Here is a 14,490-nt window from a genome sequence, read left to right as displayed (position 1 = left end):
ACTGAATCTGCTGAATATTTTGGCTATATATTTTAATTCTGGTTGCCTTTTTTTCTATTATAAAATTCAAAGAATGTTTAAAATAGGTAGTTTTGCAGTATAGTTGATTTTTTTCAACAGTCACAGAAAATCAATTTTGTTATAACTTTCAAGAATAAAAAATAAGTGAAAGAGATTTTAAAATAAGGAAAATACACATGCCATATTAGACATGATGCTCAAGCATGCACATCCAACAAACAGTTTTCTAAGTTAATTCACAATGATAAATAATTAAAAAAAGAAACAAGAGAAGTTTGATTAGGTCGAAGGGAAAAGGCACGAACAGGCAGTTATAGACATGAGCCACAGTGGAACAATTCAACTCCATTTAACAGCCGCAGTACCTGAAATTATAGACTCTGAATGAATATAAATAAAGCGTGAGTTCAAAGAAGAAAAGAATCTCAAAACTCACTGTAAAAGCATTAAAGCATTTTTTTCACAGAGGCTTCATCCACTGCACACACCACAGGAAATGGGGGGCTGTGCCCATACCTCAGAGCACCTCAGTAAAAGGAATAGGCTGAGGTACTACAACCTCATACTTTGCATATATTTTCTCATTTACACTACAAATTCCACTAATGTTAGGATGATAGTTACCGTGTCTGGAATTTCAATAGGCACCCAATCAAACTGACTTAACAAGGCAGTGTTTCCAGATCATCACATACAGAATACAGTTGTTTTAGCTGGCCAACACAGTTAAGAAATGAATTAAGCAATACTGTCATATTAATATATATGGAGTGCATGGAGCACCATGATTATACTTTAGAAAAGGTCAAATTACACCCTGGTTCAGTTCTGTTATACTTCAAGACCCAGGCATCCCCAGTGCTTTGTTAAGGTTGGGTGTCTATTAAAGCCAAACAGTGATGACCAGTAAATAGCAGCATAGGGGCATGAAATAGTTTCACTTCAACTCCTGTTTCTGCCTGCTGTCAGTTAAAGTACATGCAGTACTTTTGTTACAACTGCTAAGCTAAGGACATCAACCACTTCGTTATCGCTTTACAGGCTTTCAATACCAGCACACTTTGCATTTTTTTAACCTTACTTTTGATTAATTTGTAGTACATGGGGAAGAAAAATCTCCATGCACTACATTGCATTTTTTTAACCTTACTTTTGATTAATTTGTAGTACATGGGGAAGAAAAATCTCCATGCGCTACAAAGAATTATGATCAGATCTCGGATTGTAACTCCATATTATATGCTCTCGACCTGGATGCCAGGATTCATCTTTCAAGCTTAGCCCTTTTGGTGAATTTCTTGGTCTCCATATCTTGAACACATAATAAGTGAGTTATGATTGGTGACCAGATCATAATCCTCTATATTGAAAACTATAATCCACAGTATTGATATTTCACTATCTTCCCAAATGTGCATAAGTGATGCGTGAAAATTCCAAACACTCGCATTACTAATAATTGTGAACCACTAATGAAAAATTCCTTTTGAAGTTGCAGAAAAAATAATTATGGTTATAATAGCTATGTTTATAAATATATATATATATATATATATATATATATATATATGTGTGTGTGTGTGTGTGTGTGTGTGTGTGTGTGTGTGTCTCTATAAAGATATATATGTATATATATATATATATATATATATATATATATATATATATATATATATATATATATATATATATATATATATATATATATATATATATATATATATATATATATATATATATATATATATATATATATATATATATATATATATATATATATATATATATATATATATTAATAGAGCCCTATCAAAAGAACATTGAATGAGACCGGAATGCTGAACATCCAGATTAATGAAGCCTTATATCAGGGAAAGTCATAACACTGAACAGACACACATCAGGTTAACACTGCATTACAACAACAATAGAAGTTTTTGCAGGACAGCAAGCCCCCCCCCCCACGCCACCCATGAGGGGGGCTATGCCCCACACAGTCCCTGATAATTATATATACCAACTCTGAGATCGCAGTGCAGCTGGGAATGGGCAAGACCCCAAGGACAGCTGTAGTGTGATCTCGCAGTATACCTCGCCTATCTTGTACGGTGTTCTGACTTTCTCTGATGTGAGCCTTTGTTACTTTGAATTTTTTGGCATTTCAGTCTCCTTGTTTTGATGTTTGATACTGTGGTAATTTGTTCTTTTGATAGGGACCCCTCTCCCCCTCTCTACACACACAGACACACATATAAATATATATATATATATATATATATATATATATATATATATATATATATATATATATATATATATATATATATATATATATGTGTATGTATATATATATATATATATATATATATATATATATATATATATATATATATATATATACGGGTGTGTGTACGCACATTTATAGATAGATATAAGATTATGCTCTCAGTAGTTTGCTTTCCATATATTAATTCACAATCGATGTTAGTTTGTCAACGCATGCATTAGAGAACCAAAATCTGATTAAACTGAATGGATTGCATTAGGAAAGCATGCACCCTCCTTTGTTATCAGTAAAAATAAAAAATGGAAAAAAAAACTCAAAACACTTTTTTAGGGGTTGGGAGGGTGGCCTAATGGTTAAGGTGTTTGCCTTACAAACACAAGGTACATGGTTTGAATCTCACAGGGGATAATTGGCTAGGCTTAAAATGGCTCACAAGGGCAGTTAGCCTAGTACTAACCTATGAACATTAACTATGAACATTTTATGTAGGGAGGCTTAATCAACCAATAAGTCCTTTTGCAGAAGCTTCACCTTTACACCCCCTACCTTAAATTTATTAATTTCATTGTTGCACAAACAAAATTAAAAGGAAAACTCTGTTATGTAAGCATTACTCAATGTTGCATGACATAAACTTCTCCCATTCTCAATAACAGGTGCATTCAGTAGCTTATGACAGTTCTCAGAGATGTCAAAAATCTGTACATTCAACAGACAACTGGGAAACCATATATGGCTATATATATAAATGTTCATAGACAGAGAGAGAGAGAGAGAGAGAGAGAAAGACTGAAACAGTAGATGGAACTTTTCAGCTGAGATTAATTTACAGTGTTGGGTAAGGAGAAATGATTTCTTGCAGAAAATATAGACAATAAATTCAGAAAATAATTTCAGCCAGTAGTTATTCCTTTTCTCTCTCTCTCTCTCTCTCTCTCTCTTTCTCGTTCTCTTTGGAGACTGAGGAACCTGGAACAGTGTCACACTGCTGCCAGAGAATGTATTACATAATTCTCTACCCCTTTTGCCCTGACATCTGACCCCCAGCACTCATTTTATGATATACTTTGTGGTATTTATTCATTTCTTTACATGTGGCTCAGCATGCGCATTGGCTTCTGCAGGACAACACTACATGCAAATGCACAAGGAATTAAACATGATGATGTATTGGAGAGTGCAGGCCCATCCTCCGTGTCTGTACCAACCACCTGAGCCACTCACTAACTAAACCTGAGTCTCCTAGGTCATGCCAAATGCCTGAGACACTAATTAAACTTGAGTTCTCTGGGCCATAGTCAGGGCACAGACTATTAAATGCACTGTTATTTATTAAATGCACATATAAAAGATCCAGTGTACAAATATTCTTTCTAAATTTTACTAAAGTAAAGTCAGCACAATTTCAGACTTCTTTCTCAAGTTGGCCACATGTCTCTAAATCTCTTTGCACATGAAATCTGGACCAAAACATAATTGAGGAGCAAAGGTCCAAAAATAGGGACACATTTTAAACATTGTTCTTATATACTTAGAAAGTTGCAGAATAAAAGGTTTTGTGTTACCTTGCATTTTTGCATAATTCAAAATCTGAAACTCAAATATCTGTCATTATCTAAAGAATTCAATCCACACTGATTTGCCAGAAAACCACATATTTTATGAGGAGCAGACCAAAAATATGAGGCAATAATCTGGACATTCTGCAAACATCTGGAGAGTTGACAGATATGGTTGGGCAGAAAATAACAGTACTTGGCTTCATTTCAAAGATCGCTAGGAAACAAGCCATACTTAAAGTTTTTTAAGTTTTTTTTTTTTTTTAATACTTCCTGGACAATAACTTCTAGCCCTGTCGCCACATGCATGGATACCTTCCAGTTTGTGTCTATCCCCTTTCCATAATTCCCTGGGGACTCATTTGTAGTAAACCCTCTCTAGATTTATAGATCAGGAATATAATCCTTATGGAGTCAAAGTCCATAATGTATCTGAAAAGCACCTGCTAACAGTTTAATTATTCTCTTTCTGGTGTGCCTGCCTGCTCTGTATTTATTTTCCTTAGCATACCTTATTGCAGATACAGCTCCCTCAATGAAATGTGCTTTTCCCGGACTCAACACTCATGTACCCTATCACATGGCACCTGAATGTAAAATTACAGTCGTAGTCCCAATGAATATGGTATATTCTGAAGATACTGAGTCCACATTCAAATGACAGCAGGCTGGGCTATGATAGATTTGTGATTAACACAAATTCTTTACCAAACAAATAATACTTTACAGTGGAGATGGCCCATTTTATAGCAAGACATTATGTTTCTCTATGGCTGAAGAACTTCTCTGATCTTTGCTGAATTAAGTAACAGATGAGTTAGTCAAGTCTAAGATAAGACTGAGCCTATGCCTACTTCAAGGGAATTCTGTGTACTAATTACTTGTGAAAGGCTGGACTTATTAGTATTGATTATGATCATAACATATCCTTGTTGTCTAAATCCTTGTTCTGCTTTGGCCAGTTGGGGGCAAGCAATTATAGCGAACATGGTGATAAATTTATATAATAGATGGTTAGGACTACAGAAGCTTGTCCTATTTCCTTAGCTATTGCATAGACTAGATTTTTATAGATTCAGTTTTCTTAGACCGTGTTTTCACTATCCCTCTAACTATTGAACAGACAAAATAGCATATTACTGTTGTGCGTAACTTGTACTTAACTGGATTGACATCCAACTTAGTTTGATGCAGAAATCCAAAACAGCTTTAAATTTAGAGAGAAGTAGCTTTCCCATTCTTCAGAAAATATCAGTACATCATCCAGGTACAGTATTGCATAAGTGGTCTATGGATACTATCCAAAAGCATCTAAAATGTTGCAGGTGCTCTGTGGAGAAAAAAGGAATGACCTTGTAAGAGAAGAGTCCATCTGGAATGGAAATAATATTTTCTTTAGCTGCTGCTCCTACTGGAATTTGATAATAGCCTTTGGTTGCATTCAAAGTGGCAAGGTATATACATGACCAGGCACTTGAAATACATTGGGAGAACAAAGAGGTTCCTCACAAAAAGACAACAGGGAGTAAACATGTCCTATGCAGACCTTATCAAAGCCCTATCCCTGTTCTCAATCTTCTACAGACTGCTGCACAGTGATCTATGTCTATTCTACAAAGCATCCTCTGATCCCACACTGATGTATTTGTTGCACATCCACAAAACAAATAGCATCAGAAATACCAGAACTACGATCTTTATCCTCGTGTGTAACATAAATAGGACAAAGTGGGAGGACAGGTATGTGTCTTAAAGGTTACTCATTCTCTGAACAGGTCCATGTAAAGCAAAACTCATCCTTAACTTGATTCAAAAGTAGAAAAAAAAACAGCAAAAAGCTAAAGACCACAAATAAAATCTAAATAAAAACCGGACCACAGCATTGGTAAAACTGAGCGTTAAACTTTATTGAAGCACACAAATAAAATGACTAAGCACTTAGTAATTTTATTTGTGTGGTTCCATAAAGTTTAACTATTGGTTTTACCACTGTTGTGGTCCGGTTTTTATTTTGATTCAAAAGTAACTTGGACTAGTGGATGAAAATCCCAAATTTACCACTGGTTTGACATCTATGTCCTTAATGGGCGGGGGAAGCATATGAATATCTGACATGGATAAGCTTATATCATAACTGTAAAAGTCCTTGGTGTATTGACACATGTCAACAATATTTTCAAAAATTTGGGGGAACCTTGGCTAGGCTTCAAATGGCCTTTGGTCTGAGGGCCTAGTAACCATCTATGAACCTGTGAAGGATACCTAGCCTTACCTACATTTTCAATCAGTTCATCCACTCATGGCTTAACAATATGAATAAAATTCCAGAATGCTATTACATTTTCTGAAGTGATTTCAAAACGTTATAGAGCCAACAGACTTGGGAGCTTTTACAATGGGGCTATTCATTCCACTGTGGTGTTTGACTATCACTGGTCCTTACAAGCACATCTGAAAATATGTATTTATCCCTGTGTAGAAATTAATTTCCTTCTTGTTTCTGAGAAATTGATAATGCCGCATATATTTTAATTTCAAGTTATGTTCCAGGTGGCTTAATTTCCTTTGCAAGCATACTTACTATGAAACTTTATTTTCATTCCAAGTTTTCAGAACATTTATGTGGAAAAACAGTCTGATTTCATTTTTCCCTGAATCATTCACCCTATAATTTACTTCACTTTTTTCCACAATCTCAAAGGATCCTTGCCTCTTTGCAAGGAAAGTGTTATCTGCAGTGGCTTTGAAAGGAACTTGTTTTCTGAAGTGGGTAGTAACACTCATAGTATATCCCCTGGATTGAATTCTCTGAAATGATTAGCTTTGTTATATGCTCACTGTCATGCGTGCTGTGATCTGTCCATATTTTCTTTTGCTTTAGGGATTATGGTTATCAATCTGTCTTGTTGGTGTACAACATGCTGCAGCACACTTGTAAAAAGGCTGCTTCTCTCCTTCTGTACAGTTTTGCTATATCTGGCAAGTCTGAGGGATGCCCTTCATGTAGAAGTTCAAATGGTTTTAATCTAGGTGTGTTTTGGGGTATTTCTCTTACAGCAACAAGAAGGTATGGAAACCGTTGGTCCTGATTTCTCTTATCTAATTCATACTTATATAGCACAGACTTTAAAGTTTTATTATAATGTTCAGCTAGATATCTGTTTAAGAGTGGTAAAGCAATTGAGCTGATTCACTTTAAAAATGACATAAATGGTGTACCGTGATTAGAAAAAATATCTAAAGTAATTTCAACTCTGGAAAGAACAGTACTTCTTTTAATGTGGACTTTGCATTTCATTTTCATGGGGCACTACCTCTTGAAATATTGCTGCATAATAAATGATTAACAAGATATACTAACGGGCATTACCTGACTTTATAAGTAAATCTGCAATGTCCATTGCTATTCTGCCAAATGGAAATTTCATGAAAGCTATTGTTATCAAAAGCTTATTAAACACTGGATTCAGCAATGTCCCAATCAAACTGCATGGATTGCAGAATAAAAGCATGCACCCTCCTTCTGTTATCAGTAAAAACAAGAATGGAAAAAATCACAATGTGTTTCACAAAACTAGGCCAATAAAGTCTAGATAAAATCGTGACTTTTTCTAAACCATTCCTAAATTATTCCTCAAAATGTGACTGCTTACAAACTTCATCACACATGTTCTAAAAGGTCTTGTACTTAACAGCTGGCTTAATAGTTGTTCTCTGTCTTTGGCTACTCTGTGCTCTTTGTCCAAAGTATGGTATGAAGTAGGACTATTCTGTTCATTTGTTTCCCCATCTACCCTTGCTATATTCATTCAAGCATTACTAAGTGAGTGTCTTCCCAATGAGCCTTCTTGAAATTAGCATGGTTTATCTACAAGTCAGCCAGGTCAGCTTCAAGTTCATCAATATTCTTACATGAAGTAAAGGCTATGGACTCATGCTATAAACAGAATTATGTGCATTGCCTCTTCACCTCAGTCATCCTCTTCTTTAGTACATACCTTACTTTCTTTACCTTTAGAGTCTCACTTCTGTTTTGTACTAGTTCTCTGCTTTGGCGCAGCTGGATGATCCAGTCAAGTTCAAGTTTCTGTTTTTCTTCAGTATGAGATTTACTTCTTGGTTCATCAGTTTCCACACTCGTTTCCTTTGAGTACCCTTTCCTGTTAGTATCTACATGGATCTCTTTTAATTCTTATTTATCCAACCCTTCCTCCCAGAGTAAAACCTTACTTTTTGTGTATCTGTAATGCTACACATATTCTTTCAGTTGGGTTACATATCTGTTACCTTATATCTGATTGAATTTGCTCCATGTCTTCCACATTGCTTTTAATTGTAGATGGTTTTGGACAATTATTATTTCAAGTATTAAAGCAGTTACTAAACACTACTGGGTGCATAACATGTTACCTAGAATACTTGATTTTTTTACCCTTTTGTCAGCATGTACATATATTGCATTCATTTGCTGTTTACTAGTTAATTTATGGTCACAAACATGTTGTGATCTAACCGATGTAATCATGTCCTTTGCATTCAAAAACCTTGTATGCCTTTCTTCTCTGTATTTGTACTTTTAACACACTTAGTAACAGCACAATGACAAAAACAGACTCTACAGTTCTAGAGTTTAAACGTTAAGCATTATCACATTCCATGCTTTCAGGTGCTGCTAGTCAGATAGCATTAACATTTTTTCCTTGACCAATATTGTTGTTATTAACTATGCAGCATTTTTCAGTGTACCTTTTGCAGAACATATAGAACAAACCAACTCAGGTGACAACATGTTTTCTATGCCTGTCGTCAATGAAACATACTTGGGTGTAGGATAATTATTAATTAGTGCTGCATAAAGCATGACCTAGGGTTTGTGATTTCAGTCATTCTACTAAAACAATTAGTTATTCAGAAGACCTATTTTTTTGTTTATACATTCATTAACAAAGAAAGCCCAGTTGACACTAATATCCCTTTCCTGGCTCTGTCTGGTTAAGTAACTCAGTCAGAATCACCCAGCTGGCAAATGAAGGTAAAACAGATCAAACACCATGCCATTTTCTTATAAGATGTAGCTCATTAACAGTTCAGGGCTTTAATCTTCTGTGCCAACTTCCAAACAAAAATATTTGGTCACTCTGGAATATCAGTCTTTTAATTTACTGTCTAGTACCCTTTTAAATTTATCAGCAGACAAGATGTCTAAACATATAATTGCATTATTAACCTGAAGTTCTAGACACAGTTTTGCCATTGGTATCAAATCAGATATTTGTGACATTGCTAGTCAGTCTAATTTAAAAGTTCAGTTATGAAATGTAAGTGACTGTGTGGCTGATGAAGCTCAAGCCATAGCCAGCATTTCCGGATTCAGTTTATGACAGTCTTGTACAATAATGATTTCAAGATCCTTATATGTAATCAGTGGGTGTCTATGCACATTTGATGACAGTATCTTCTCCTCCTCTAGCCTGACTCTCATGTAATACAAAATAAGTTCTGACATCATTGTCTGTTCTGATTTTTAGAGATATACATGTCTTTTAGGCTCCCAGTGAGGTAGATGGCTGTTTTATTTCCTGGTGGAGGCTGAGAAAGTTTCTGTCAGTGGTAGCACATTTTCTAGATGGATGAGCAGGTGCTTGACCTTGGCTTGTACTAATTCTCTGAAGGCAGAGAATGGTGTGGTTAGTGGCTGTAATTATTTCTGGAAAAGGTTTACTAAATTTGTTAAGGCCATAATTATTTCTTTGAAAGCTATGGTAGACTTCATTAGAACCCCATTAGGCTTCACTAAAGCCTCAAGTATTATTTTTTCCATTTTGAAGAGAGCACAGCAGCTAAAGTTTCACAGCACACAAGCCTTAAGCCTTTAGCATCACAGAAAAAAATCTTCTCAAAGTAAACATCAGCACTTCATGGAGAATGTCCTTTGTCACAGTAAATCTCCATAAGGGCACAGGGGTTTTATAAATCTCATATAGCTCACAACAGAAGCCAAGGGAACCAGATAATCAAAGGTCAGCATATTATTCAGTAAAGCCATTCCTTTCAAAGATGGGGAAGAATACCTTTTGCAAAACACCGTCTTTTGCATAATTTGCACTTAAAATTCCCACTTTATAAAAAAATGTTCCTCTGCTGGCATTGTCTGGCAATATAGAAACTAGTTATACATGTACTAAATAAAACTAATCTCATTTAAGTTGAGGTTTATTTACAAGGTTGGGGAAAGAAATCTGTTCTTGAAAAAAACACAAGAAATTAAGCTATTAAATGCAATCCAGCAGTATTTGTCCAGGTTGCACTTGAATAGGGTCAATGAGGATCTCTGCTTCACTTGAACTAGAAGTTTATTCCAGAGTAGTGGCAATCTCTGGGAGATATATATGTCCCTCCAACATGTTCTATTAATGCCACAGGCTAGGTTAAAATCCTTAATGTGAGTGACTCTTGTACCATTTGACTTGTGGATGTGCAACATATCCATCTGGGCAAGATCAGAGACTGCCCTGCAGGCCAGGCGCAAGTTGATTCTCAGCAGCCTATATGATACAGAGTACAGTGACAGGGCTTTTGTTATAGCCATGTAAGTCATGGTTTGGAGGCCTTGTATTTTCTTGGTGAGAAACCTCTGTGGTCTCTCTCCAGCTAATGCAGTTATCTAGTAAAGTACATGCAGAAGGGAGCATTGTGCTTTATTAATGGTCTGATGAGGGTTGAGTACAATGTTGTTATAACATCCTTAGACTAGATGTGATGCCCTTACTTATAAGATGTGCAATGTTGAATGCTTTCCTTACTGTTGTGGAAAAGTGGTGGTCAAAGTTCAGATTGCTATCTCCTTGTATTTCCAGATCTCACACCACTGGGTTTGAACTTGGGTGGGGTGCTGCAAATATTGTAATTAGCATGGAATTCCAATTTGCCAAAGGGAATAATAATGTACTTTTATGCATTTAGTTTTAGACAATGACTTTGGCACCAGTCATTTGTCAGTGTTAGCCTCTCCTGCAATATGTTAACATCATTGGGGTCTCAATGATTGCACCCAATATGCAGTCATCAGCAAACCTGCTAAGCCAAATGCCATCTGTTTTAGCCTGGACTTCCAAGAAATAGATGCCATTGGTGACGAGTCTACTGGTACAGGTGGACTCACCAACTTTGACAGTATGTGTTCTGTTGATGAGCCAACTGGCTACCCATCTGGTAACATAAGGGTTAATCCCTACTGGCAGAGTTTCTCAATGATGTCAGAGTGGGGGATTGTGTCAAAACCTTGGCTAGGTCAGGATAAGCAGTATGCACTGTTTTACCTTCATCCAGGGCTTTGGTTTCTTTCTCAAAGAAGTCTACTAGGTTTAATAAGCATGATCTACCCATAACAAAGCCAAACTGGGTTGGGTCTAGAGTCTGAGGGTCGCCTATGTCCATGTTGATAAGGTCCATGATGATTATTTTCATGGCCTTGCAGATGAGGCTGGTTGGACTTATGGGTTGACAGTTCCCAGGGTCAATTGATGGCTCCCTTTCTGGAAGGGAATTTCTGTTTCTGTTCTCCACTCTGATGGAACAAAGCCAGTTCTTAGGCTCTGGTTAAAGAGCATGCTAAGTGGGTCCATTAAGTCCTGTTTTAGACTGCTTAATAAGCAATCTGGGATGTTACCTAGTTCTACTGAGGCTGTGTCATTGGCCTTGGAGAGAGCAGATATTAACTGATACAAGGCAGAGGACTGTTGTCAGGTATGCTTTGGGGTATGGCTAGTGGGGACAGGGAGATAAAGTTTGTGCCAAATCTGTCAGCTAGCACTGGTGCAGCTCAACGTGTGGTACTATATACTAATCCAAAGAAAACAATCCAAATATGTGTAAATGAGCTCAAGAAACAAAGTTTAAAATCCCCAAAAAAAAACATCCGAGCTCAACACCAATAAAAGTAATTTAATGTACAATAATGCACAACAGCAAAGCTTTTGGGTTTTCACCTTTTCTGAATGCATACAAAAAACTTCTAAAACAAGTTTTTTTTTTAAATTACATCATGTATTTGTTATCCAGTCAGACAGAAGCAACAATCAATCAATTGCATTGTATATTAGCTACACGATTACATGGTAACTTAGGTGAAAGCACCAGTTAAAAATATAGTTACAAAATATGCACTTTGTAATTTATTCCATTTATATTTCAACATTGCTTTCAAACTGACTGCAAAATTCAGTCAATGTTAACTGGCTGCATTCAAATGTATCATCCAGTTCTGTTCACAAACTTCCATATAATTTTTCAAATTACCATCCCTCTTGCTCCTAAATATAACTTGTATAACTCGAAATCTACAGTTATGTGACAACTCCATTTGCAGAATATGTTTCACAAGCAAATTTATACTGACTTCTTCTTCTTCTTCTTTTGGCTGCTCCCATTAGGGGTTGCCACAGCAGATCAACTGTTTCCATTTCTTCCTGTCCTCTGCATCTTGCTCTGTCACACCAACCACCTGCATGTCCTCTCTTGCCACATCCATAAACCTTATCTTAGGCCTTCCCCTTTTCCTGTTACCTGGTAGCTTCATCCTTAGCATCTTTTTCCCAATATACCCTGCATCCCTCCTCAGCACATGTCCAAACCAATGTAATCTTGCCTCACTGGCTTTGTCTCTAAACCTTCCAACCTGGGCTGACCCTCTAATATACTTATTCCTAATCCTGTCCATCCTCGTCACACCCAGTGCAAATCTTAACATCTTCAACTCTGCCACGTCAAGCTCTGACTCCTGCCTTTTTGTCAATGCCACTGTCTCCAACCCATATAACATAGCTGGTCTCACTACCCTCTTGTAGACCTTCCCTTTCACTCTTGCTGGTACTCGTCTGTCACAAATCACTCCTGACACTCTTCTCCACCCACTCCATCCTGCCTGTACTCTCTTCTTCACCTCTCTTCCACACTTGCCATTACTCTGACATTTCTCCTAATTTCTGACAAATGTTCAATAATTCATTCCTTCAGTTTCTGATTACATTACCCTACATAAAAACTTACACATTTCGTACAAGTAGCTAAGTATATATTTTCTGTATTGCAGTTCTCATGAAAATCAGAATTAAATACTTGTGTATTGTTCACACATTTAAAGTTTTTATAAGTTAAAATGTACTTACAACATGAAGAATTATAACACTGATATGTTCCTTTTTTACACTGTGTGTCAACCTCTTATTTGGTTTCATTTCCTGATAACACACTCTTTGTTTCAAATGTAAACAATTTTTGTAAGCAAATTGTGGACTTTATTTTATGAATTTATTAATTCCTGGTTGAGTTCATAGGATACCACAACTGTTTCTTATGATGCTCAAAACTCTCTGTTGAGTACTATAGCGAGTTAAATACTTAATACAATTGCTTCTGTCATTATTATTACTATTAACATGACCATTGGGGTCAAGATCATGTTAATAGTAATAATAGTGACAGAAAAATTTGTATTAGATATGTAACTCAGCACATAACTGGACATTCTCTTTTAGATTTCAGACGTAGTTAAAAAATGCCTTATGATTATCCTTAGCTAGTGATTCTATTTTAGCTTCATAATTAGCTTTAGAGGACTTTACAAGATTAATGATTTTCTTGTTCAAACTATGGAGGGAATTCTTCCTCTGCTGAGTCAGTTCACTCTTGTTCTTAGACATCGGTTTCTTTCTTTTTTATATAATCTGTTTATACCTGAGATCCACCAGGGTGGCTTGTTTTTTTTTTTTTGGGAGGACCTGTTTTTTATTTGATCAGGTACAGATGAGTCTATCCAGTTGCTTAAGTGTTTATACAGGGCATTTGTATACACATCTGCATATAAGTCATTGTTGTCTGTGATTGCGGGAGGCTATAAAACTTTTTATACCATCACTTAATAGGCTGTAGTTTGCTTTGGAAAAACTTTTTTGTTTTTATTTTTTTGCTCCTGTGGTGGTGACAGGTTCAATAGTTACTTCAAACAAGACTGATTTATTGCCTGACCTTACCATGGAGGGCATCACACAGAGGGGAATACAGTGACCTCACCCCCACCCATGTTGGTGACTACTATGTCTAAGACATTTGAGCCCCTTGTGGAGGTGCAGACATCTGTTCCAGACTTTTGTATTGACAACATCCAGGAACCTCTGGCCAAGCATGTCCATGCTTATGTATGTCACCCAGTTGATAGAAGGATAGTTGAAATCTCCCATGACTAAGGTGTTGGGCTGAATAGCGAGTGACTCCAGTAAGTCCAGGTAGGTGGTGCACTTTTCTTGGTTCATGTTGGGCAACCTATAGCTAGCAATGATGTGGTAGGGTATTTTGCCTATACTTAATTGGACATAGAGTAGTTCAAAAAAGTCATACTGTTTGACCAGTCTCAAGGTGTACCTGGGTTTAATGAGGATGGATACACTTCCACCTTTGGATCTGAATGTGTGGAAAGAATTGTAGCCTTGCACAGCCAGGGTGCTCTCCATGGCCTTGAACCATGTCTCAGTGACTGCACAGACATTAGCATCTTCCAAGGTGAGGAGTGCTTCCAGGGACTGCAGTTTCATTTTTAGACTCCTAGCATTAAGCAGCAGAATCTTG

The sequence above is a fragment of the Protopterus annectens genome, chromosome 5.part0, assembly GCF_019279795.1.
Source record: "Protopterus annectens isolate FY-2018-M chromosome 5.part0, PAN1.0, whole genome shotgun sequence".
Lineage (NCBI taxonomy): Eukaryota > Metazoa > Chordata > Ceratodontiformes > Protopteridae > Protopterus > Protopterus annectens.
Note: the sequence above shows the minus strand (reverse complement) of the source record.